Source organism: Camelus bactrianus, chromosome 30 (assembly GCF_048773025.1).
Source record: "Camelus bactrianus isolate YW-2024 breed Bactrian camel chromosome 30, ASM4877302v1, whole genome shotgun sequence".
Classification (NCBI taxonomy): Eukaryota; Metazoa; Chordata; class Mammalia; order Artiodactyla; family Camelidae; genus Camelus; species Camelus bactrianus.
In genome coordinates this window covers 22,889,458-22,915,959 of record NC_133568.1, presented here as the reverse complement: position 1 = coordinate 22,915,959, position 26,502 = coordinate 22,889,458, and the positions used below count along the sequence as shown (strand labels likewise).

General features: G+C 35.9%; 1 pseudogene; it reads left to right on the top strand.

Moving 5' to 3' along the window:
• Window positions 1-225: 225 nt before the first annotated feature.
• LOC123614556 (elongation factor 1-alpha 1-like) overlaps window positions 226-26,502 on the top strand; it is a 118,241-nt pseudogene continuing 91,964 nt past the window's right edge.

Genomic DNA, 26,502 nt, shown 5'->3' with positions numbered 1-26,502 from the left:
CAGCATGATACACATGAACAGTGGTCCAAGGACAGGGTATGCACCAGGTGTCCCTCAGAGTTGGCAACCCGGGGCTGCATTCTCTTCCTCTTACTGCAACACATCCTTCACTTCAAATCTCTGTAGAGTCTTGCGAATCTTCTTAAAAATCTAACTTGGGGGAAAATGCACTAGATATTGTAAAGAAATTAAATATGTAATTAAACCTTTTCAAAAATATCCACGATGCCCAGAAAAGAAATGGACTGCAACAGGACTCCAGATCCAGAAAGATTTGCTTGTGTCGTCTTCCGTGTATGTAAGGAAGACATCATCTCAGTCTCTCTCTCAGAAAAGGGGAGAGAAGAGGAAGAACTTCCCGAATCATTTTCTCGATTCAGCATAACTGTTGTACTAAAACCCGACACAGATGCCAAGGTGCGGGAACCACAGATGTAAAACTCAATAAAAATGTCAACAAATCAAACCAAATCTATAAATATAAAAAACATAAAATACCAAAATATAAAAAAGGCGGCTCTTTTATAACCACATCATGATTATGTTTCGAACTGAAAGGTGAGTTAGCACTTACATTTATCAGCAATGTGATTTCTCACATTAGCAGGCAGTAGAAAAAGCATGAACAACTTAATGGATGCCGAAAAAATTTTTATATAAAACAAACTTTCTTACTGCGATAAAGTGTCTAAAGTAAAGAAACACCACTCATGATGGTAAACAACCGAGAACTTTTCTTCTGAACTAACGCTGTCTGTCTGTAGGAAGCGTTCTGTGTCCTTCGAAGTCGTGCCCACCACACAGCACATGCTCAATAGGTGTTAGCTCTGCAACTATTATTTCTGACGACATGAAGTGATTTTTATTACATGATGGAAGTCAAAATGCCCCATTTTGTGTTATTAGGTCCTTATTACTTCACTTCAGACTTCAATACGCAGGGATAATTCTCTATCTTACTACTCTTCCTGTTTACCAAAATGATCTTGTCCAGAAACTTCCTATGAAATAGAATTCCCCCCCCTTTTTTTTTTTTTTTAGATTTTTGAATTTGGCAATCTTACAAAGTCTTCCCAATCAAATTTTACAAATTCTCTTATACTAATTCACTGCATGAACTTTCTGATCAATTTTTATTTACCCCAGCCCTCCTCCCAAACCCCACAAATTCTGGCCTTTAATGTCTCATGGTATGTCCCTGAAATGCAGTGTCCCCCTGGTCTCCTCTGTTTGATTCTTGTACATTCTTAAAGTTCCAGATCAGGCTCCGTCCACACAATGACACTAGCTCCTCTGAAACACTCGGATCCTGCTATTGTTAGAACTAGAAAATAAATTGTATTTACATTGAACTTGCCATATGCTCGTCCTTACTGTGAATTTGCACACTAATAGTTTATGGACAAAATTTCATTGAAAATTTCTTAAGCCCAAGATCATGAGTCTGATTTTTATTAACCCCCAAGACGCCTATCTGACTTTTGCTTTGTAGATATTGACTGAGTGAATTGTACAGGGTTCTCTAACAACAAATGTCTTCCTCATTTACAGGGCTGGGTCTAGGATGCAGTGAATGTGATACTCACTTTGAGCACAAAATTAAGGGGAAAACCAGAAAAAACACTCTTGTGCATCAAGAGAAATATGAGGGCAGTACATTTTAAAGGTCACAAGTAATGCAAAAATTCATGATGAACAAAATTCAAAATTTTAAATAAATATAGCATTAGTATAACTACTCTTGCCTTGCCTCAGGCCCCAGTATTGGTCAGCAGGACAATGCTTCTTAACAAGCCAAGAGAAACTTACATATCTGGGGTCTTTTCATCGTTCTTTTAGGCTACTGGTAACTATCAGCTCAAAACTGAAATGACAAAATGACACCAGAAATCCTATGGAACATCCAGATGAATTCAATTTGTAAATACTTTTATACTGTTAGAAAATGAGTTGCAGTGGCTGGAGCTCAGATATTGAAGTCATACAGGCTTAATGCATAATTGTGGCCCTTTTAAAAAGTATTATTAACTGGAAATGCTTGAGAAAATACCTAACATTTAAGATATAGTTTCCTGATTTATAAAAAGAAAAAGATATTAATGTCTTTGTAGGGCTATTAGGAAGATTAAGGGAAAGAAGTAATACATATAAAACAATTGCTGGAAGCATTGTAATAATCTCTAAATTATAGCTATTATGGTTACTATAAGCCATTTGTAAGATAAGTTAAAAGGAGTTCTTTTGTGATCTGTGATAAATCTCAAAGTGCAGACGACTCCTGAGGAGAGGGAGGAAAATTGATCTGTGCTTTTTGGAATTTATGAGCAGCTCAAGGTAAACAGAGAAGCCGGAATTCATCAAGAACCCAAGAATTCTCTAAATGGGTCATGGACATCTGTAGGACTCCTTTGTCCCTTTCTGACAAAACCCTTCAAAGTGACAGACTCACTCCTGGAAAGAACAAGCTGCAGTTTGGATAAGACAGGCTTGTGGGGCAGGAAGGACACTGATGCCTGTGGGCGCTGTGGAGAAAATCTGGGTGAGGAAATTCAATTTTACTCTCTGCAGACTTGGAAAAACAAAATACAACATTTTCAAATCCTTGAGGAATGGTGTGGTCTCTTAGGGAATAAATTTTATTTACAATCTTGTTTAACAAGCAATCACTTTTCAGTAAGCACTTATTATGGGTCAAAAATAAAACAAACAGTAACAAATTCAGTAATAAATTTTTTTAATTATAAAATTCTGATAAGAACGTGTCTATACCCAGGGGCTCACAATCCAATGGAGGAACATACAAACATTAATGACTATAACTCAAAGAACACGGGAAAATCATTTAAACTATCATGGGTGTATAAAGAAAGAACCTAAAAAGATGGAGGGTTCCTTTTCTTAATTTCAATAAGCAGAGTTCAGAATAATGTACTTAATATGTGAACATCTGTACTTTAAAAAAGAAAGGAAAGAAGAGGAGGTAGTAGATGTAGTCAGAATATATAAAAATTTACTTTTTTATATTCACATAGAAAACACAGTGACCCTATTATATAACCAAGAAACCAGTATCATTAGTTACCATTAGTAGGTAACTACTGTAGGTGGTCACAAGTTCAAGGGTGAAGGTAAAACAAAATCTCCACATAGTCTTTGCCTTTGAACCAAGTAAATGCACTCATAATTCCAAACGATAACTACAAAAAATCTAAATTATAAAAAGGCCTATAAATGAACACAAATGGAAACAAATCAACCTAATCTTATATCAGCTTCACAGCATTAACACAGAAAAAATAATTTATGTCAAGTAATTTAAGGAAAGGTGTTGACTGCACTTTGCAATTGTACTTTCAGTTGATGCATTTGAAAGAAAAAAAAAGTACAAGGGAATTAAAAATTTCACACTGTAGTGTTATTTTTAGTTATATTTTGCAAGATAAAATGTAAGTAATTATTATGTTAATTACATTACAAATCAAGAATTTTGGGTTAGGAGAAAATATGTACAATTATAAAACGTGACAAAAGCACTAAAATGTTAAAATTAAACTGGAACTTTCAGTATGAATTCATGGACTTTAGATATATGTATATATAAGCATTTAGTAAATATAATGTATATAATTATATATATATAAATAAATACATGTTTAAATGTTTATATTATATGTTTATGTATAAAACTTAAATACATATATACACGTATATGTACATTTTTTGGCTCTGTCTACTGAAATTTCTGGGAAGCAACTTTACCTCAGTAATAATAAGAAATGCAAACATCAAGTGGAGATTTCTAATGCCATTCTACATGAAATAAAGTCAGGGATCCTTGAAGAATGGCTGATTCCAGGAGTAAAACAAGAAGCGCACAAAATGAGCCTGGGATATTATACGTGGTGGGAAAAAAGGGAACCTGGTAACAATTTAGGGAGCTATATAAACAGGATATCTGCTTGAAGGGAATTCCACTATTAAAGTTTGCCAAATAATAATTATTTTATTGGATAAATATCATTGAATTATTAAAAATCCATTAACTCCTAATTATTAATCATGATAGGGAAAGCTAGACAAAACTCAAATGTTATCATTAAAGATAGCTATTAAACCTGTTTACTCCTTGAAAATAAAGAAATTAAACAGAGAAAATTAAACATTGATCCAACTGTCACAGTAGAAAGTCTGTGTCAGGATAACCAAAGGGTATCAGTCAATAAGGGAATAAACTACTTTGAAAATTCATAATTTTATAACTCCATAATTATACATATATGTATATGAGAAAAAGAAATTATTTCAAGTATCAGTAATTGCTTTCAACAGTGTTAAGGCAATGGTTGATCTCAAAGAAATATCTACACTCCCATGTTCACTGCAGCATTTTTTACAGTAGCCACGAGAGAAAAATAATGTACATGTTATTAACAAATGAATATATAAAGAAGATGTGATATATAGCCATAAAAATGAAAAAACATAGTCATAAAAAAGAAAAATCCTGCCATGTGTGACAACATGGATGGGACTTTGAGGGCATTATGCTAAGTGAAATAAACCAGACAGAGAAAGATAAACACTGTACGATCTCACTTACTGGAATCTAAAAAAAGCAAAACCCAGATAAACAGAGAGTAGATTGGTGGCTGCCAGGGGCTCGGCGGGTAGGAGAAATGAGGAAATATAAGTCAAAGGGCATAAACTTCCAGTTATAAAATGAATAAATTCTTGGGATCTAATATTCAGCGTGGTAACGACGGTAAAAAATATTGTATTATATACTTGAAAGTTGCTAAGAAATGCATCTTAAATGTTCTCACCATACAAAAAAAATTGTGGTTATGTGAAGTGATGCATGTGTTCACTAATCTTATTGTGATAATCATTTCACAAAATATATATGTATCAAATCATCACGTTGTATACCTTAAACTTATGAAATGCCATACATCAATTATATCCTCAAAAAAGCTGGAAAAAAACAATGACTATATTTCTGCGTGGAGGTCATCGCTAGTGCATTCCAGCAGATGAAATGACTGCAAAACCAGATCCGGGGCCACTGTGTTCATACTCTGTTGTTTTACTCCTCACAGTGGCAGCCTTTGTTTGCATGCTGATTCTCCTACGAGCTGGTATCTTTTGAGTCTGTGTTCCCATCTTTACACCGTTGATTCCTGTACGCCTAGCACAATGTCTAGCTCATTCCAGGAATTCAGCAAGTATTTGCAGATTGCATTGAAGAATTCTGTAACTAAGCTCCCAGCACTAAAGAGTCTGTTGTGATTAAATGATTGATAAGCTGAGGAGATGCAGGGACAGAAAAGGAGATTCCAGAATCACCACCGTGTGTGCTAGGCGATGCCACATTATTTCCTCTCGCTGGGTTGCCAGAAGGTTGTTTCAGTTGTGATAGAGCTTTGATTCTTCACCCAACTTAGAACCTCTAAATACACTCACTGTGATTATCGTTGAGGTATTAAAAAAATAATCCAAAATACATAAACCCTAACTTGCGCTTTCTCAGACAATTCAAAGAAGCATTGCATCTGCAGATAAAGGAGGCAGGGAATGATGAAGAAAATTCAGAGCACAAATAGAATGTTCTCTATTGTGTGCCTTTCAAATTTGCATATTTACGATTCATCCACTGCGATTTCAAGTGTCACATCTCTTCAAACAAATCTCCACTTCTCTTCGACTCTGATATTAAATTCAGTTCTAGATTTTTGCACGTGTTCCTGTTTGAATTCAGGTTAAAAGGGGAACTCCTATTTTTGTTCTTTTTTTTTTTTCCTCTATTTTGATACATAAAACACACCTGACAGAGCTATACCCTTTAACTGCGAAACAAAAGCATCAACTGCACCCTGTAAATATTTGGACAGATTTCTTAAATAAAAATGCAATTTTATCTTTACATCTGGAGGCTTTATTTAATCCCTTAACTGGAAAAAAGTGAAATTGTCATTGTGTAATGCTGATCAGTATAACACTGACTTGTTAGCTATTTTTACAAGTTGTATTTTCTTCTCTCCTGTGCTCACTGGTGACTGGGAACTGAGATATACTAAAGTGTACAAGACAGAAAAACAAGGGTGTAAATCTTAAGTGCATTTCTGAAGCAGCAACAGAGATGATTTTGCAAGTGTGATACGCATAGAAACAGTAAAGGCCTCAATATGTTCAGAGCTCCTTCATCAAGCAGATACATTTACAAAGCATTGGAGCCAGCGGGTTGGCTCCTTCGATATGAGCTGTCTGAATTATGTTGACAATCTAATAATGCGGCTGAGTAGCTAACGGCTGATGCAGGCCTTCAGGAGTTAGTAATGTTGCTGCAACATTTTACAACATTAATGGCATCATGGAGATAAATGAGACTAATATAGTTTGAAAATGATCATCTCTCTTGTTTTAAAGAAAGATTTAAAATGTATAAATATTATATATTTATATGCCTAGGCCTCATCATTCACATCACGTGTCTTAGCAAACTGAGCATTGCATATAAAGTGGAAGACACCAACAGTGGTAGGGAGTCTCTGTGAAATTCAACTTAACATTTTCCTGAAAAGGGTAATTAAGGTACAATACATAATAAAGACTGATTTCAAATTCAAAGATGATTTCTAAGAGAGAAGAGCATGCACATTTTTTCTGAACATTGGCTATATCCTTGTTTTAAAAAAAACCTCATAAAATAATACATGAAAAAGTAATGAAATGTGGGTGAACATGTCGACAGAAATGATATACACGGTAAGACGCTTTATAACCATATGTGATGGCATTTTAAATACAGTCAAAATACTGCTCTGCATAGCACTTCAAACAAATGGTGGGTGATTTTATTTCATTCAATTTTAAACAGTAACATATTAAACTAAAGGAGACTTGGTATAACAGAAGCTCAAGATGATTTATTATGAACTGTTTTGTATTCAATATTACTTCCTTAACATACTTTTAATACATATTAAGAAAAACATCAGCTAGAAATGAACATAAGTATTTGTCATTTATTCTATTTTAATTAGTTTGTCATATATTCTTTTGCAGAAACAAGCATTTACTCTGAATAATCACTTTAACAATGCATTGGCTGCAAGTGAAAGATTCTAAGAAAAAAAATAGAAAAACATTGTTCAGGCATGAGATAAAGTGACATTTTTGTCTTTCATTTGACACTTAAAGAGTTAATGCGTCCATTCATTTTCAGAATCCCAAGTTTCTTTGTTTCAGAGGCTGGAAAAAATATATGTCCAAGGGAAAATAAAACAGTGAAAGTAATAAATCCCAGTGGTGATTTGATGCTGGTGAAGGAGTCTGTGAAGAGCGAGCAGGACTCCTAGCATAACTTCTCTGAACACCCGCTCACTGCAAGAGTCGGGAAGCAGTTCACAGCACCTAGAGCTCCTTGCGCATTTTGTGAAAACTTGCCGAAATAGCAAGAGCCTTATGATTTACTTTGAGACAAACAGAAAGACATTTACAGAGTCTGGGTCAGCGAGCACTGTCTTATTATCCATGTATGTATCCACTCAGCAACAGGTATTTTGCACCTTCTGTTTGGAAAGCATTTTGATCAGATACAGTGGGGGATTCAGAGATGAATAAGATCAAGTTGATGTTTGAGACAAGCGTGCAAACACCGGCCAGTTCTGTAAGTCAGGCCAGTCCACCAAGCCATGGCCATTCCATGAAAACAAATTAAAACTGAAATTAGTGGTGGTGTTGTTTTTTCCACATCAATCCCTCCCACCCTTTGCTTCTGCTTCACACCTTCTGGGCCTCATTGTCTTGGCACAGGACTCCTACTTTCTGCACTCTTTTTTAATCTACAGGCGACGTGGCTGTCCCTGTGGCTTACCCACCTTCCTCTGGAACACTTAGCATTCTTGCCTCATTTCTGACTTTGTGTGAACCTTAATTTCTGGTGTCCTTTGCTATTTTAATACTGACAAACACTTTGTCTGGATTCTTTTCGGCACTCGCGACCAGCCTGCCCTCACCTAGTTAAAACACCGCCCTACCAACGACCCCCATCGTAAAAGAGGGAATTTGGATTTTTTTTTCAGATAGAATAAAAGTGGATTAAAATAAAATATAATTTGAGGACACAGATGAAAGAGAAACACAACTGTATGTGCACTAAAAGAAACTAAAGTGAATCTTCCAGAGCATAAACTATGTTTATTTATTTAAATTGGAATTACATGCCTTTGTTATGCCATGAATTTTTTATTCTTTACATTTTCTTAACCCTGGTCCATCTACATTAGCTTGGTCATATGGGGAAACTTATTATTTCATATGGAATATAAAAGCAGCATGAGAAATAAGTGGGGATTAAAACAGAGCTGAGTGTGTTTCGGGGAAACACATTTGAGGATTGACAATAAATATTCCAGGAATTTTAGGCAAGTATCAATAACCATAGGCCAAATGTTTGGTTTTAGCATCCAAAAAATGGAAGATCAAATCTAGCAAAATACATATTTGCATCTTCCTAATTCTCTGGAGGATGGAGTTGTTTTTGAAATCTATGAAAACTTAAATAAACCTATAGTTACAGAATTACCACATTTCTTTTTAATTCCCAGGTGTTACTTTTTCCCCCTGACTGTTAACCATTTCCTGGGGGCCTTGATTCTGGCATCATCATTAAGATGTCTTTGTGTCACAGCACATTTTTATGGTGATAACTTGAGGCCGTCAAAAAAAGCCCCTCTCTATTATTTCCCGTGAAATTTTAAATCAGCATTTTTAATTTTATGCTGATATAGAAAAAAACTTGGGAACAGTGTATGAGTCATATAATAATCAACATTTAATTAGTTATCGAATAAATGACTCATCTGGAGAAATACGATATTCATGTTTAAATATATGCTTTTTATTACGACAGCATCTTGGCTGGTCTTATTTTTTCTTGGTAGAAAAATATGACTTGGTACAGTCATTTATCTCATTAACAAGACCCACAGTTTCTGTCTGTACCTTATCTTTCCATTCCGCATAATGAAACTGGCCTCGAGCAAAGTTGGTGACGGAAAATAAGTGAAAGCAACCAAGGAAGCAAACTGCCACTTCCCTCTCAGGCCCAGGCAGCACGTGGCCTCCAGCTGCACGGTGGCCTGTCCCACTGTGGCACCTCTCCCAAAGTTGACAGACTTTCCTCCTCCCCCGTGAATACACATGAAAGTTTTTTAGTGCTGCAGCCATGAGTAAAAAAGTAGTTGCTTCAATTTTCCCTTCCCATTTATTGATGTCATGGCTTCAAGCACAAAGAATCAGCAGGATAAGGAGAAGAAAATAAAATGAACGCAGCAAGGATTTAATCTCCCTAGAGTCCAGGCAAGTCTATCCTTTATTTCTGCCCTTCATTTCTGCATTCACATTTGAATTTTTTTTATTACCCATTACGTCTATTGATACAGTAAACATAAAGCCCATTAAGAAATATTTATGCACAAAATCTAGGAAGACTTTCTGCCTTGGCTTCTCTTGTTGAACATAAAGAATTTTCCAAGAGAAAAACATTAGAATGCTATTATACTGCTCTGCAGACTGGGCCCCAAGCTTTGTATGGTATGAAATGTGTCAACGCCATCTATTTGGGAAAAAAGAGGAAGTATCTAGTAATTTTAGGAAAATAAGCAAAAAATCATTTACTATTTGATATACATGCAAAGCGTATATTGTAAGTATAAATTTTAATAGTTCCAAAAGCTACTTTTTACTATGGATTACTTTAATAATCAGAGGCACTCACTTTGGAAATTTGAATTTCACAAAAAACACATCCTAGACATATGATACATTCTTTTCACTAACTATCCTTTTGAAGTTTAAAAAAAAAAAGAAGGGAAGGAGAAGATAGTTTTCTTTTTTCTTTTTTTTTAAATTCTAACCACAATTCTGTTTATACCTCAATAGGGTTTACAACATCCAAGAAGACTTTCACCTTTTTCTGTAATAATGCTATTGTTTGTTTGCAACAACAAACCTCATTGTCTCTTAAGAACAAATATGGTATTGACTGACTGACTGACCTTTATGGGGGCAAGTGGAGTGGTTCAGGTTTATGATCCATGGTTGGGTTGGGTCCAGGTCTGCTCCATCTGTCTTTGTGATCTGGGACCCCCACTCATCTACAGGATCCCAGAGAGCGAGCAAAAACACGAGCTGTCTCCCAAGACCTACGCTGAGAACAGATACGTCCTTCCCTAGTCTCTGGGCACAATGCAGCCATTAGGCAGCCCAAATCTGTAGGAAGAGGGAGAACATCCCACCTGTTATGGAAGGAGACACAAAGTCAGTGCCAAAGGGCACAGATGCCTAGTTTCAAAAGACTGAAGGAGTGAAAATGTGGAAGCAAGCATCCAACTCACAACCGTTTTCTAGGGATTTCAGAAAGGCCATCATCACAGTGAGACAAATCCACACGGAGTTTATTCAACACATTTCAATCAACGGACTTCTCTTAAACACTCGTGTGAGGCAACGGTTTTCTAATACGTAGATGTTAGAGTTAGGAAGAAGCATATAAATAAGCTTTTTTTGACAGGTTTGTTCTGAGTTGCTTTTGAAAGTTGATATTCAGCTCCTTTCTAAGATTATCAAAATCTTAGCCATGGGCTCATCATTCAAACCAAATTCTCAGGTTGAGCAGATAAGAACTAAGTTCCTTCATATATGCTGAAAGAATTTTTTGTTATTCATCAATATACTTAAATGTTTCAAATGAATGAACTTACTTTCAATCAGAAGAATTATCTTTTTTTTCTTTTATATGGGTAACATTTATAATAGAATTCCCTATGCATAGCTGTTGCTTCATAAGTGTTTATTTAATCCATAACTATCTTCTTGCCAACAGATCAATACATATAAATTTATAATGTAGGGTATATTATAGTATATTTGAATTTAAATATGTGACATTTTATTATGCAAGACTGTTTATGTATATTTTCTTTTTAAATGATTTCAGAGCACAAAATTATATTTGTGTGTCATTATATTATATAATATACAACATAATTACACATTGTTCATATAACATGTATATTTACTGTGAAGAAATAATGTATATATTATACACAATGTATATAAATACTTATGTTTTGTATAGAAAAATTTTTTTTAATATGAAGAAAAAAACTTGATTTCTAACACTATTTAAATTGAAAAGTAACATAGGATGGTAATTGAAAGAGAAAGATATTTATCTGTTTTTTTCATTTTTGAATATCATGATTAAAACTAAGTTTATTAAAATACACACTTTAATATTACCAGCAGTGTTTTAAAGCTTTGTGGAATTTTATATAAACTTTAAATGTATTCACATTCATGCATATAGTAGACAAATTTTTGATTTGAAGTCTAACTTAAGAGGCTAAAATTTGACACTCTTATAACTGTGTTATAACTGAAACACTGTTCCGTGCATAAGTAAAGCTATTCTTTAGCTTTTGCTTACACTACTGTCCACAACTACTAAAGATTTCAGAGTAAATAGAAAAGTGAAAATTATCTCTTTCTTTTTGTACATGATGTTAATTTTTTTGCTACCAGGCAAACATTAATGAATATTCAAAAATTAACTTTATACAGTAAAACAGGTGTCTACATAATAGGGTAAGATATTATAATCAAATTTAGAATGAAATATTTGGATATATCTTTTATGAAGATGGTAAGAAAACCAAGAAAACACACATGGCCAACCTAGGGTTAAGAGTCAAAAACAGATCCACTTTTGATGGAGGAGGAGTTAAAGTTAGTTTTGGAATCTACCCTAGTCTTTGTCCTGTTGCACTCATCAGGTCTGAAAATGCAATCACTTCCATTCAAAGACTTCCAAAAGTATCATCTGATTATGACATCAAAATCCCAGATCACAATTTACATCGCACCCATCACATATATCAGGTTCAGATGGAAAGGAGACTCGTCCAGTGCACTTTTTCCAGTGTGGCACCTCTTAAACTCTTAATCTAAAATCCCCAGTCTTATAAACTAAGGAACAAATGATCTTTTCACACTTGTGAATAGCATGGTGAGACAATTTGTGGATAACTGTAATAAGTCCTCACATTTTAAGAGATGAAGAATGAGATGTACTTAGCAGTTGCTGGTTCACAAAAAAGTCTGAAATTCCACTGGGCATATGGCGCCAGGCCCATCTGGGGAAGCCGCAGTGTACGCCGCTTCACTGAGTTCTAATCTGTGGGACTCGGTCCCTAGTTCACTGTTTTCTTCTTATCTATTGACACCACCATATGGGATCTTTACTCGGCCTCCCAAGATGTGCCACTTTTTGCTTAAGAAATTGCCAACGTCTGTAGCTTAATAGCTTTCTCAGCAAACTTCCTGCTTGCAGAAAGTTGGCAATTCTGAGGGCCTTTTGAAATTTGATCAATCTTAACTCCTTTTGGTCAAAGCTATGCTGTACACCAGAAATTGACACAACATGGTAAACTGACTATATTTCAATAAATATATATATATAAACTTCTGTGATGATATTCTTTTTAACTTTATAATCCATTTATGACAAAGAAAAAGAACTACAATCCTTTCCGAGCCAGACCTCTCTACTCCCTATGTTTCAACTTTGTGTAATGCCTCTTATATTAGGCATTGTATGAGATGTTTTGAAAATATTAATACAAAGCTCTATAGCCACATCTTTGAAATTAACTATGGTGTAAGTCTTCTTCAAGTCAGCCCTTTTACTTCAAGAATCTGTTACTGGGCTTAGAGACTAGAGGTAAGTAAGTTTATTTTCCAACCCAATAATTTATGCTTCCTATGTAACCCTTTTAAATTATTCTTGCAATCTTAACAGTTTCTTCCATAGTTCATCCTTCTCCTAAGGTTCTTCATCATACACAATTAGGAAGATCCAACTGACATTTTCAATATTCTGTCTGGAGATCTCTTTGGAAAACAATCATGTTTATTAGGTAGATTTTCTATCTAAAGAGTTATTGCAGGTTACAGTTCTGCCAACTGTTTTACGACGACATAAATACGTTGTCATTTTTTCCACCCTTCAGAAATAACTTCTGCACCATTTCTCCAGCCTTCTTCAACAGCGTGTTTGGTGATTTTTTATTTTCTGACTATCACCCAGTTCCAAAGCCAACGCCATATGCTTTAAGGTTTATAAAGACAACACCCTTTTATAGGTAATAATTTCTGTGCTGTGCAGGTTTTCTCTTTGTTAAAAAAAAAAACCTCAAAATTTAGTTACTTACAACAGCAATATTATATCACAATTTATTTGGATGAAACAGGCTGCAATGACTCTGGCTTGTCTGCTTTGTTGCTCTCTGCTGGGTTTGCTCATGCCTCCAAGGTGAGTGAGTTAGCTGGAAGCTGCTGTCTGGTGTTTGGCAGACTGGCTGGTTGAACTGGGACAGCTCATTATCAGTTCCACGTGGTCCCTCAGTGTCTAGAAGTCTGGTCTGGCTTTATTAATGTGTTTGTCCTAAGATTTGACAGACCAGCAACTGAGTGAGCGCTCCTGTCCAAACACTTGTCAAGCCTCCGTGTGCATCGCAGCTGGGAAGGCTCTAATTGGCCTTTGAAAGTCATTGCGTGCAAGTCACTGCATGGCCAACCTAGACTCAAGGAGCGGAGCTGTAGGTCTCATGTTTTGATGGGAGGGGAAGAATTTATGATGATTTTTAACTCTAACAATGCGTCTTTCTGCTCTGCCTTGTGCTCCTGCCCTCAGGAGGAGGAAAGCTTCTCCCAGATAGTGACTGGTCAACAGGGTGATGGCAGTGGGCTGTTCCTGGCTCAGTCTTAACAGGGACTGTGGGTTTCCATTTGCCTTCTTGCACTTCTCTCATTACTATAAAAAAAAAAAGCTTTCTCCAGGTAGTTTCTGCCCCCTTGGCTTGGACTCCAGAATATAAAATATGCACAGTATATTTATCCAACATGCAGTGGGAATCAGTCCAGCTGGGTCTGGAACATGAAGTAGAGAGCCCAGCCCAGCCCACTGTAGCTCAGCCAACTGCAACCAGACACACATACGTGTGAGTGAAAATAAATGAGATGCTATCCTACGCCACTGAGTTGGAGGGTTTTCTAATGAATCAGTGGGTGGCTAATACACACGCTTTCACTCTGATGACCTAGGAGAGGCACTGAAGACTCAGCCTGTACTGGTGGCTTTGTGTCCTTAGATGAACTGAGAATGTTCAGAATGCTGACCTAATTATTTATCTATATGAACTAATATATTTTCTTCTTCATGTTTCGATGATAAGAACTGTGTGTTATGTTAGGAACAAATGGAGTCAATCTGTTTTCATTGCTGCAACTCCCCATGATAAACGAGGAAGGAACCTGTGGCCAAATCATTTTTTTTTTTTCTTTTTCTGATGAGCAAGATATCTCCAATGAACTCTAGAAAATATCAGCATAGTATGTGTACAATCAGACACCTGCAATGAAAGCAAGGTCACATCTAAACAACAAAAGGGCAAGTTGGGTCAAGTTTTAAAAAGCTTTTATTTCTTATCCAATTTGTGCATGACGATTTTGCCTAAATAACTGCTCCAGTCTCCCTGTTTGGGTGTTTGTTAACACCGGTTGACAACAATCCTTGAAATCAGGGCTTTTTGATGCAACGAAAGTTTTGTTGAGAAAAAGTTAATGGGAACTATGGAATAAACAAGAATTACCTTCAGGATATGCGAAACAACCTCCTCCACACACACGTGCCACACACACACGTGCACACAGACCATGCACTCACACACCAAGACGTCTCTCCCTGGGCAGTGTTTAACCCCAGGAATTACCAAAGGGCGAGTCTCTGCATCAGCTCTTACGTCGCTTCACCATCTGCTGATTCCCATCTACGGTACAGGATTTTTCCCTTATATTTTTCTGTATCAAGTCACACAAAACTTGGTTACATTCCTGACTCAGTTGTTATATTTACTCAGTGCTCTCCATCCTCGTGTCTACATTTTCTCCAGATACGATCATTAAAACATAGGGAATACATGATTTGCAATAATTATCTCCCTGTTTCCTACTGTAAGGATTGGCATATTTTAAAGGCACTAGGATGCAACCCTTTTCCAGTTTAAAAGGACTCCACTAACAAATTCAACAGACGTTGTTATACAAATTATACTAGACCACACTTGGTGGTGTGCTGAGATGGAGCTCATAAAAGTTGATGGCTTTTGGAACAGAAACGATGCTTTGGGGGTTTGGGCATTGCTAGAGGAACTCCCCACTGTCTTAGAATCAGGCCCTTCAGTGGCTGTTTACAGCTAAGCTTTTGGATTATCTGGCGACCTCAGCCAAATAGATGGTGACCTTTTAAGTATTTCATGGACAGATCGTGGATATGAGAACCCCCCCAAAATTATCCTGGATTCTGTCCATTTGCTTTGGTAGGAAATCCAGAGACTGATAGAGCACTGGGTAAATTTTATTTTCTTTGGATATTTTATTTCTATTTTTCACTTTATTCTTTAGGTCTTGCTCTAGCATTTATTTTTGTGAAATGGGGTGTCAAACTTCAAAAAGGTAGGAGGGAAGGCTAGACAGGCAAATCTCTGAGGTTTCCTAGATGGTCCATGATCCCTGCTGCGCCCTGTAATTCTTGCCTTCATGTAAGTAAAGCTGCAAGTTGCCTTGGTTTAAATACTTGGGTTCAGGAAACTCTCAGGCGTGAATATAAACTTATTGCTCCTGTTTTTCTTTGTGCTCCTCTGACCCACAAAAGACATCTGGCTCAGCTGTACCATTAGGAATAAAGGGGAATAAAGATTGAACAATTGATTCAAATTGTAGTTTTAAAATTTTTTTATCAATCTTCTTCTCAACCGAGAAGAAATACAGGAACCTGGTGTTGATAGCTCTTAAGAGACATAACAGAAAGCCTAAAATAAAACATGTAACAATTCAAAATAACAATTTTAATTTTCAAAATAAAACAGTTACATACTTTTATAAGAAATAAAATGGCACTTTATATGATCTACATGGAATAGAGAGAAATAACCAAAAATGAAATGAAATACTGAAGAATAATCAGAGTAGTAGATTCTTTTTTCTTCCTTTTTCTCCAAAATTGTTTGTAAAGCTGCTACATCAGCAATTTTCAGTTTTAAAAAAGAAAAATATGTTCTAAAGATGACTCTACTTTGAGGTTTGTTGAGTTGTTTATTCTGTATCCATGCCAGTGTTAAAATACACCTAACTAAGAAGGCAGATTATATTTTCTGATGTTGTCAAATGTTCCATTTTTATTTTTAAAACAGCACTTTTTAATGCGATAGCTAACGGTTAATACGAGCAGATGGAAAATCATGTTTATTCTGCAGCAGGTTACTAGGATGGACTGTAATCTCAGATCCTGCATCCAACAATTCAGATACTTAGTATCATTTCCACGCTTTAAAAAACGTGCATTAATATGTTTACATGACTGGCTATCATGTGGCAGGTCTCACACATAGCTTATTGCTGGCTACTGACATAACTACAATTATCTATTTGTTCTGAAGCTTTTTAAACATCTCAATGACTCCCCAGCTTTACTCCATCCTATTATGCAACATACCCATTTAAACCATGTTATTTTGGGCATTCAGAGACAATTATAGAATGTTAACACAAACGGGATAAGATGATGAAGGAATGAGAAGCAATCTTTTGATACCCTGCACTTTGTAACTCTTTTTTCAACCTAACCTCAGGTAGACTATAATGGTTACTTCTGGAGGATTGTCAAGGGCTAAGAAGCAAATTACAAAGGATATAACTAGATGATAAAACTTTTTAGAGCAAGAACATTATTGCCATAAAGTAATAGTGAAAATTTTAGTTTTAATTATAGTTTTGTAAAGAAAATACAGACACACACAAACACAGATGGCTCTATTCCTATATTTGAATGGAACTATTTATCAAGGCAAGAAACTGTTAAAGAATTCAGTAGGCTTTCTGCCACTGTGGGAAGATGAATGATGAATCAGATGCAAGGCAGGATTCCTTAATAATTTATTGGGTCATGAGTTATAGTTTTGTTCAATTGAAAATTATTAGACGGGTTTGCCTCAGGCAAAGAGTATAGTGTATGGAAAAGGAAAACAGATTAAGCAAACATTCCATGGGTTTAATCATTTCAAACAGTGTACCGGATAAAGGCCCTGGTGCATTTGTCATTAATTCAGGGGACAATTTTACCTCCACACAACATAATCACAAGATGGGAGTTGTCAGCAAAGCTCTGTAAATGGGACATTCATAATGAATAGTCAGTACATGTCATTACTTTCATAAATGTTCTTCCTCATGAATTAGAGTAACAAACAGTTCCGAAGCCAAAGCTTGTGATTTTTTTTTTAAATTGCAAGGTTTTTTTTTTTTAAACTCTAGTCACTCATTAAACATTGACTTTTCCATTCATCTAACATTTTTTGAGCCCCAACTTTGTGCCAGAGACACTGTACAGAGCTCATTATAAGAACCACTTTTAAATAAAGTCTTGGTGGCTGGCATTCTGAAGTGAAAACGCCTTTTCCTGGGTTTTCTTAGACTAAGACAGCTGTAAAGTTGCCTAATTTGGCCAAAATAATGAAACCGATGTAAAGGTAAAGTTATAACCCAGTCTTTAACTAATACCCTCTTAATTTTTTGAGAAGTTAGGATATGCGTTTTCTTATATACGACAAAGCAATGCTTTGTTAAACAACTTGGTATACGTAATATTTAGTTCAAGGGTATAAATCAATGTTAAATCAACCTCTAACCAATCAATAAGTAACTGGTTTCAGGATCTGGAGTTTTGCTTTGGGAGATTTTTCATGATGCTCCAAACTGCCGTTCTTTATTGGTAATTCCTCATACAATGCATTGGTTCTGGCAAAAACAAACAGCAATGATAAAATCAGAGCAGTCTCACTAGTTCTATGTCCCTCCCTGATAGTTCTCCAACCTAGGTTTCCATGGACAGGGATGTAGGAATCCCAAAGGAGGAACAGTATGGACATATGTTTTGATTATAATGTTCCTCTGGCAGTGAGTTGTCCAAGAAATGTGTCCCTTGAGGACTGAAGGTCAACCTTCTGCTTGCTTAGAGAGAGACACGACGAATATTTCAGCCACCTGTCACCACTAGGCTTTAGGATAAACTAGTGAGTGACTATCCCGTGTTGGTCAGGAGCAGATGCCTCTTGTCTGGGGCTGTGAGTGGAATCTGGGTGCATTTATTGTCCCAGCCAGAAGGCATCCGCTCATTTTTACAGAGCACTGAGGAGGAAACCCACAAAAGCTCTTATGTAGCATGTTAAATTTTAAAATAATAATTAATTTAAACATTTTTAAAGGTCATCCAATCCCTCTTTTTCTTTCAATTATTTACTACATATTTTGCACAAGAGACTATGACTTGCTAGTGAATCATAACTGAACATACATCCCTCAGGACACGTGCACAGCTTCCTACTGTCAGCATCCCCCACTAGAGTGGTACATTTGCTACAACTGATGAACCTAGATTGATACGGCATAATCACCCAAAGACCACAGTTTACATCGCAGTTCACTCTTGGTGCTGCACTTTCTATGGGTTTGGACAAATGTGTAAAGACATATATCCATCATTATGGTGTCATACAGAGTATTTTCACTGTTCTAAATATCTTCAGTGCTCTGCCTGTTTGTCCCTCTGACCACCCAAAACTGTCAACCACTGATCTTTTTTACTGTCTCCATTCTGTTGCCTTTTCTAGAATGGCACACAGTGGGAATTATGAAGTAGGTAGACTTTTCAATTAGCTACTTTCACTTAGTAATATTCATTTAAGTTTCCTTTATGTCTTTTTGTGGCTTGGTAACTCATTTCTTTTTATTACTGAATAATATTTTATTGGCTGGATGTAACACAGTTTGTTTATCCATTCACCTACTGAAGGACATCTTGATTACTTCCAAGTTTTAGCAATAATGAATAAAGCAGATATGCAGGTTTTTGGGTGGACATAACTTTTCAAATTCTTTAGGTAACTATCAATGGGTACAATTGCTGGATCATGTCGTAAGAGTATGTTTACCTTTGTAAGAAACCACCAAACTGTCTTCAAAAGTGGATTGCCATTTTGCAATTCCAACAGCAATAGACGAGAGACCCCATTGTGCCCCAACTTCACCAGCATTTGCTGTTGTCAGTTTTCCAGATTTTGGCTATTCTTACAGGTATGTCATGGTATCTCATTGTTATTTTAGTTTGCATTTCTCTGGTGACAGATGTGGGGAATGGAGGATGGTAGACAGGTTAGCAAAACTGTCATGAGTACTGTCATTTACTGTACTGGGCTCTGTCTTCATTAAGTACTCCAATGTTTGCTGTACTTTTTTTTTTGATTGCAGAGTTCTAAAAATGTGATTCTGCCAGTGTTTGCCAGCTAAATGCAGCTTCAGTGAGGGCTTGATTTTTGTAACTCCATATTCTACCATGTTCTATCATATCACGCCAATTCTGTTTTAAAAATAAGTTTTTTGAGTTTCAGGACTCTTAAAACTGTAGACTGGAAGAAATGAGACTATGTATCTATATATACAGGGAGTGTGTGTGTGTGTGTGTCTGTGTGTGTGCACACACACAGGTACTACTATCTGAAGGATGTGTAGCTCAGTCATCCTCCTCATTAGTGGCTATTAAGCTCCAGTGTACATAGAACTGCCCTGAGACACTTGTCAGCTCATGCTTGGCCCCATCCCAGAGTTGTTGACCCACCAGTTGTGTGAGTTCACAGGGATCTGCATGACATATAAGAACCTCATTTGATAATAATTCAGGTGATCTGATGAACATGTGTTAAGCTACACTTCTCTAGATGCTATAAACTTTAACTTCAAAATAATGCTTTTCTCTGCCTGGATTTCTAGAAAACCTAGAGTCAGATTTAGTTCAGTCAGGTGTTATAAAATGAAGATAATATGCATATACATACTTATATATATACATATATGTCATTGATGAATATAAACAGATACATAATGTATGTCCCTTTTTCTGAAGAAGGCAATGGATAGAAAATAATTGTATATATACGTATACATATGTATAGGTATATATAAGTGTATACATAAACATTTTATATATATAATGTTTACATATATATGTGGGGGTAAATATATGTGTGTGTGTATATATATCTATATATGCAGTAGAAGGACAGACTGTTTTCTATAACATGTGGCTATAATGTTCAAGAATTGAATTTTTAATTGTATTTTCAGAGGAACTTGTGGGTTCTGGGTGGATTTATGTTTTAAAATTTTAGATACAGTTGGTAAATCATTTGTTAAAGTTGCATGAAGTTAATTTAGAACGTGTGACACAGATAACCTTCCCCACAACAAGTTCACAGGAGGAGAATAAGAAAGTGAAGGCGATTAGTTCCTCTGAGTTCCTGACTCCTGCATGTGTCTAACAAATGAACTAGCCGTAGAACAGTCCACATGCATCCTGACGCATCATGACAGATCTCAGGGATGGCTACGTTAACATTCTCTTTCTGGATCCCTCAGTAACTGTGCTGAAAAATTAAAGGGAAATGTGGAAAAATCATCCCTTCAGGTTGAAAAGCAAAAACCAAAAACGGATCCTGAGCATCACATTAACAAAACTTAACACATTCTTTTTGATTTCAATAACGTTCAAGAAACTAATATTTCTTTAGTGAGTCAGAAAAATTCCCATTCATGTATATTTCAGTTACTTTTCATAATATACCTGACAATCATTTTATATATATATTTATATACTTAATTACCACCTTTTACATCATATTAAACTTACAGTGTTATATATCAATTATATCTCAATAAAATTGAGAAAAAATAATATACTTGAATTCAATCTAAAAGGCTTCTCTAGGTATGGGCATGTGATTGCCCATTACAGAGAACATAATAGAGAACAGAAAAATGACTGTGAGTCTCGAGAAGATTCAGTACAAAGAGGGGGTTGTAATTTATTTTAGTAGATGTTATCTCTATTTTATATTTAAAACTTAAGCATGGAAATACAGTATTCATTTAGTACTTTTTTTTACGATGCCTGAGGCATTTATTTTGATCACTAGGGAGAAAGGTGTACTTCTCAAGGAACATGTAATGTATGATTTCATTCACCATTATGCATTTTCACTTCAGATAAAGCAAAAAGTGTTTATTTCTTTGCAGCCCTACAACCTTGTCCTAAAATCGTCATCATGACATATCTTCCTTCTATGTATTTATTTTCAGCTCAGTGATCTTTACACAAAGGAAAAGCTGCAGAGGAGAGCTGTCCATGGTAAGACGGGCACACAGCCTGTTAGTCTGTACACGATTCTGTGACTGAGCGTGTCATTGTTATTAAGAAAGGAGGAACAAAACTCAAGGAGGGGAATCACACAAACTTGTCAAGTTATAATACATAATTAAACACTTCTTATAAGGAACCAAGACAAACTGTCAAATCTTTCAAGTTTTAAACTTTTTTTTTAAGCCAGAAGAAATTTGATAAGAATATGACAATCTCACTACAATCTTGCTCTAAAATCCCCTCCTTTATGTTTATATATTTTTAAAGAATATAAATTACATCCATGAATTATATTACTTGCGCATTTCTAGACTATAACCAAAGCTGAAAGTGTTTTACTTGAAAATCTCACACTGGCAGGCCCTTTATCACACACGTATGACAGAGTCCTTGACACTTTCAGTCATTTAATGTTGCCTGTATATAGCGCTTTTGATCCTAGTGTATAACATGCAGGAGCATTAAGAACTGATGAAAATGGAGGGGAGGGTATAGCTCAGTGGTAGAGTGTGTGCTTAGCACGCATGAGGTCCTGGGTTCCATCCTCAGTACCTGCATTAAAATAAACAAATAAATAAACCAAATTATCTCCCCACCTCCAAAAAAAAAAAAAAAAAAGAAGTCTAAGGTTCTACTGTGTAGTGCAGGGAACTATATTCCATATCTTGTAATAACTTATAATGAAAAAGAATATTAAAATAAATACATATGTATAAATGAATCACCGTGACGTACATCAGAAACTAACACAACATTGTAAGTCGACTATACTTCAATTAAAAAATACAAAAAAAGAATTGAGGAAAATGTTGATAAAACGTTAGACGAATTTATCCAGAACTGACATTGCGGTATACCTGTGAGCGTCAGACTTCCCTTCCTATGAAATATTCATGTCACTGATTTGCCTTGTTTTGTCACACAGTGGAAGGAAACAGTGCGAAAATGAAAACAACAAAGGAGAACTACTTTTCCCATCGATCAGAGAGGCCAGTGCCAAGGGCCCTGCGCTGCTGGTGGAGCTGCTGCTGCTGGTCGTGACAGCTGCACACCGTACAGCACAGAAAGCTCTGTTCACGTAACTGAGTGACGCACCGCATCTAAGCCTAGGTCTGGCTGTGAGACTTTGTTTACTTCCTAGAGCTGTGTAACTTTTTCTGGTGGTCTGCAGTATTTGATCATGAGAACCATGATATTAAGGACTGTAGTTTAGAGAAAAGTTAAATAAAAACCTTGGGTAGACTTTTAAAGGAGACACTGGTACTGAGGAACAAAATATACATTGATAGTCCCAGCTTACAGTGGCTCGATTTACAACTTTTTGACTTTAAGATGATGGGAAAGTGGCACCCATTCAGTACACACCATACTTCGGATTTTGAATTTTGCTCCTTTCCTGGGCTGGGATCCTCTCTGGTGACGCTGGGCGGTGGCAGTGAATGCAGCCCCCAGTCAGCCTCCCAAACGCAAGGGCCAACAACTAGCACGTAGTCAACCACTCTGTGCCCAGACAGCCGTTCCGTTCCTCACTTGCAGTGCAGTATTCAATAAACTATGTGAGCTGTTCAACACTTTATTATAGAATAGATTTTGCATTAGTTTTGCCCAACTGTAGGCTAATGTAGGTGTTCTGAGCACGTTTAAGGTAGGTGAGGCTAAGCTGTGGTGGTTGGTAGGTTAGATGTGCAGTAGCCCCTCAGGATCCAAGGAAGATTGGTTCTAGAACCTCCCACGAATACCAGAATCTGCAGATGCTCAAGTCCCTTATATAAAATAGGTAGAGTCTGCATATAACCTACGCACATCCTTCTGTAAACTTCAAATCACCTCTAGATTACTTATAATACCTAATACAATGCAAATAGTTATAAACACAAAAGTAAATGTAATGTAAATATGTTACATTGCCTGCATTGTAGAAATTCAAGTTTTGCTTTTTAAAACTTTCTGGACATTTTTTTTCTCAATTTTTGGTTCACCATTGGTTGAATCCGCAGATGTGGACCCATGGATACATCGGGGCAATGGTATTAAATGCATTTTCAATGTATGATATTTTCAACTTACAATGGGTTTAACAGGACATAACCCTATCACAGGAAGATCTGGAGAGTTAATGAAAAGCTTCTGCTCAAGAAAGAAAACCTAAAGGCAGTAAAGATGTGAAGTCATCCTTAGAAAGTTGAACTGGCAAAACAGTCTGTTTTCCAGAGGTCTTTTATTTTAAAGTTACCTGGATCTGTGGATACGGGAAAGAAAAAAGCCAATACAATTGTAAACTGAGAGTTGGCATTTTCCTCAAAGAGTAAACATAATACAAGCAGGGCAGATTTTAAGTTAATATTTAATTTAACATAGGTAGTCAGCTGTAGATACAGCCAGTATTGTGGAGGAAAACGCACTAAAGTGCCAGATGCATGCAGATTCTCGCTCTCTCTCTCTTTTTATTTTTTGTGATGTAAAAAATCTTTGAGAAGCAATATTGTGGAAAATGCTTACAGAGTCTTAATTAGCGATATTAGCAAACAGAGCTCAGCGGTGAAATCAAGGAAGAGCAGAGAAAGAACAAATAACTGAACTATTCCCAGGAGTTAAGTTTGTTTTTAAGCTGTTGTAGTTCTAAATCCTCTCCAGTGTCTAGAACATAGTTTCTGTGACTCGTTGAATGAATTAAGTAAATATGCACTGACAGAAGTGGGGAAAGTGCCCGGCAAGCCAGGGGCATATGGACGCAAGCAAAGGAGGAGAGAAGAGTCAGGCAGCTTGAGGTGGTGGTCGACTACAATGGGTCTGTAACTCAGGAATAAAAACAACAAAAAACACAGGGAAAACTGAGCATTGTGGAAGAGCTAGGACATTCTGGTTGGCTAAGTGTTCACAGCAAATACTATGGAAGAGAAATTTAATTAAATATTTTCTATTTAGGATGACATTAAAAACGTATTTGCTGCAAACCTGTCAACTCGGAGGTTTAAAAAAAAAAAGCTTGGAAACTGTTCTTTAAAATAAATATTCTGTAGAAAATAGACAAAATCAGAAACTGCTTTGTTGAAGTGAAGGTGTGGGTCCCAGAGCCCGCGTGGGGCCCCTGCTCCTTTCTCACAAGTAAGGATTCATCAGACTCTTGTTTAGAATGTTCTGGAACTCTCTTGATCACATTTGGCATATTAGCAATTTCATATGAAAAAATTTAATCCTCCATCAGAAGAGTCCTATTAACTTCTTACCAAACAGCAAAGTTTCAGATGTTGAAAGTATGTTTGAAATGCTGAGCTCATTAGAACTCTTTGTATCCACAGACAGCAGACGTCACACACCAGTTCATCTGTGCTTGTTTCAGAGCCAACACATAAATCTAAGGACCAAGTGTGAAGTACAGTCAGCGAGTCGAGTAATTCATTGTAAACAAGAGGACACTGCCCCTAATCTAAAGGGTTTAATGTCCGTGCATACTTGGTATAAATTACACATTCCATAGAACCTTGGTGTTCACTGACAAAATACTCTGCCCTGTATAAGAACCTAGACGGTGTGAATTCTAGGTTAGGCTTTTGTATTTTCAAGACTAATGCAAAGGGAACTACATATATAGATTATAGTAACATCCCTCCCAGCTCTGAGACCGTAAATCAGAGACTTAATAGCCTATTGCTCTATATTACAATTATACATATAGCATTAATTTACTATTAGCTAAAAGGCTTGCCATATAGCCATGAAGTTAAGGGAAAATTTCATTTATATTTTAATTTTAGGTTTAAATAGATAACTCTGGGAATATTACTTAATCTATATTAACTAAGACAGATAATCAATGCCCTTATTTAAACGTAAATACTAATGCATGCAGCAGAATTAAATCCAATGACTTTGATTTTTTTTTTGTTTTCCTGGAGCTACTGTGAAATTATTTGATCCATCTTTCTTAACATCTAGAATCTGGTCCATTAAGACTTTGAAAAGGCAGAGAAATGCTGCATTAAAATTAAAAGCTCATATTCTGAGAAGCAGCTAGCTAAACTTTGAGACATTAATGTCTACATGTAATATTTTGTTGTCTATGAAGGGAAATAAGCTTCTATTGCTTTTGACCTTCAGAGTTGTGTTATATGTGTAGTTAAACAAACTCCTGTTTGCCAGTCAATAAACGAGGGTTTTTTTTTTTTTTTTTTTTTTTTGGAGTCAGTACAAGTAATTGCGTGTGTACATGAAATTTTAGGATGGTTTAAACTTCGTACCTTACAGCTATTCCACACCGTCCCTTATTATTATTCTACTTTATTCAATTTTAGACAATTACTTATGCATATTTATCCATCTAAACTAATTAACTTCTGCCCTGTTTTTTTAGCTACAAGTTTGCATGACTAGTAGAAAAAAAACCTGCTGCTTTAGGTACTGGTGAATTATATTCTTTATTAAAATAAAGTTATTTGATGCAAATATTTCTCTGACTCTTCTCAGGGTTTTGTGCCATATTTTAATGATTACACACTTTAATATACCATGTCTATGGTCCTTCCAGAGGTGTCATTTTCAGTCTAGATTTTTAGGACATGATGATGCTTGACTACATTTTCTTATAATGAGCATCTAGGAATAGATTTCTACTCCAGTCCTGTAGACCTTGCCACCAATTAGAATGAAAAGACAGAAACCCGGTAAGAATTAGTGAACTTATACTTTGGCTGAGTCATTTCTACACACCTTTTATATAATTGTTATTATTTTTAGTCTGTCCTTTTTATTCCTTAAGATGGGGTATGCCAATTTACAATTCATAACGTTCAGTGTTGTTGTTAACAATATCAAAAACCATCAAAAATTAACTCACTAATTTAATAAACAGATACACTCCACCATGTCATCTCCTTTGAAAAGGTTTCTTTCCTACATAATTCTACATTTATTATTATAGTTTGAGGATAATATGCTGGTAAGGTAATATTTCTAATGTAAGCATAATTTAATTTGTATTTTTGAAGTTTTAATTGGTTTTGGCGTGTCTCTGAAGATTCACAGAGATTTCATAGATATTAAAAATCATGTAAATATTAAGTAATGATTATGGATAATGAGGTATTTTCTAAATGAGGGCTATCAAACTGTCTTAGTAACTGATAGTCATT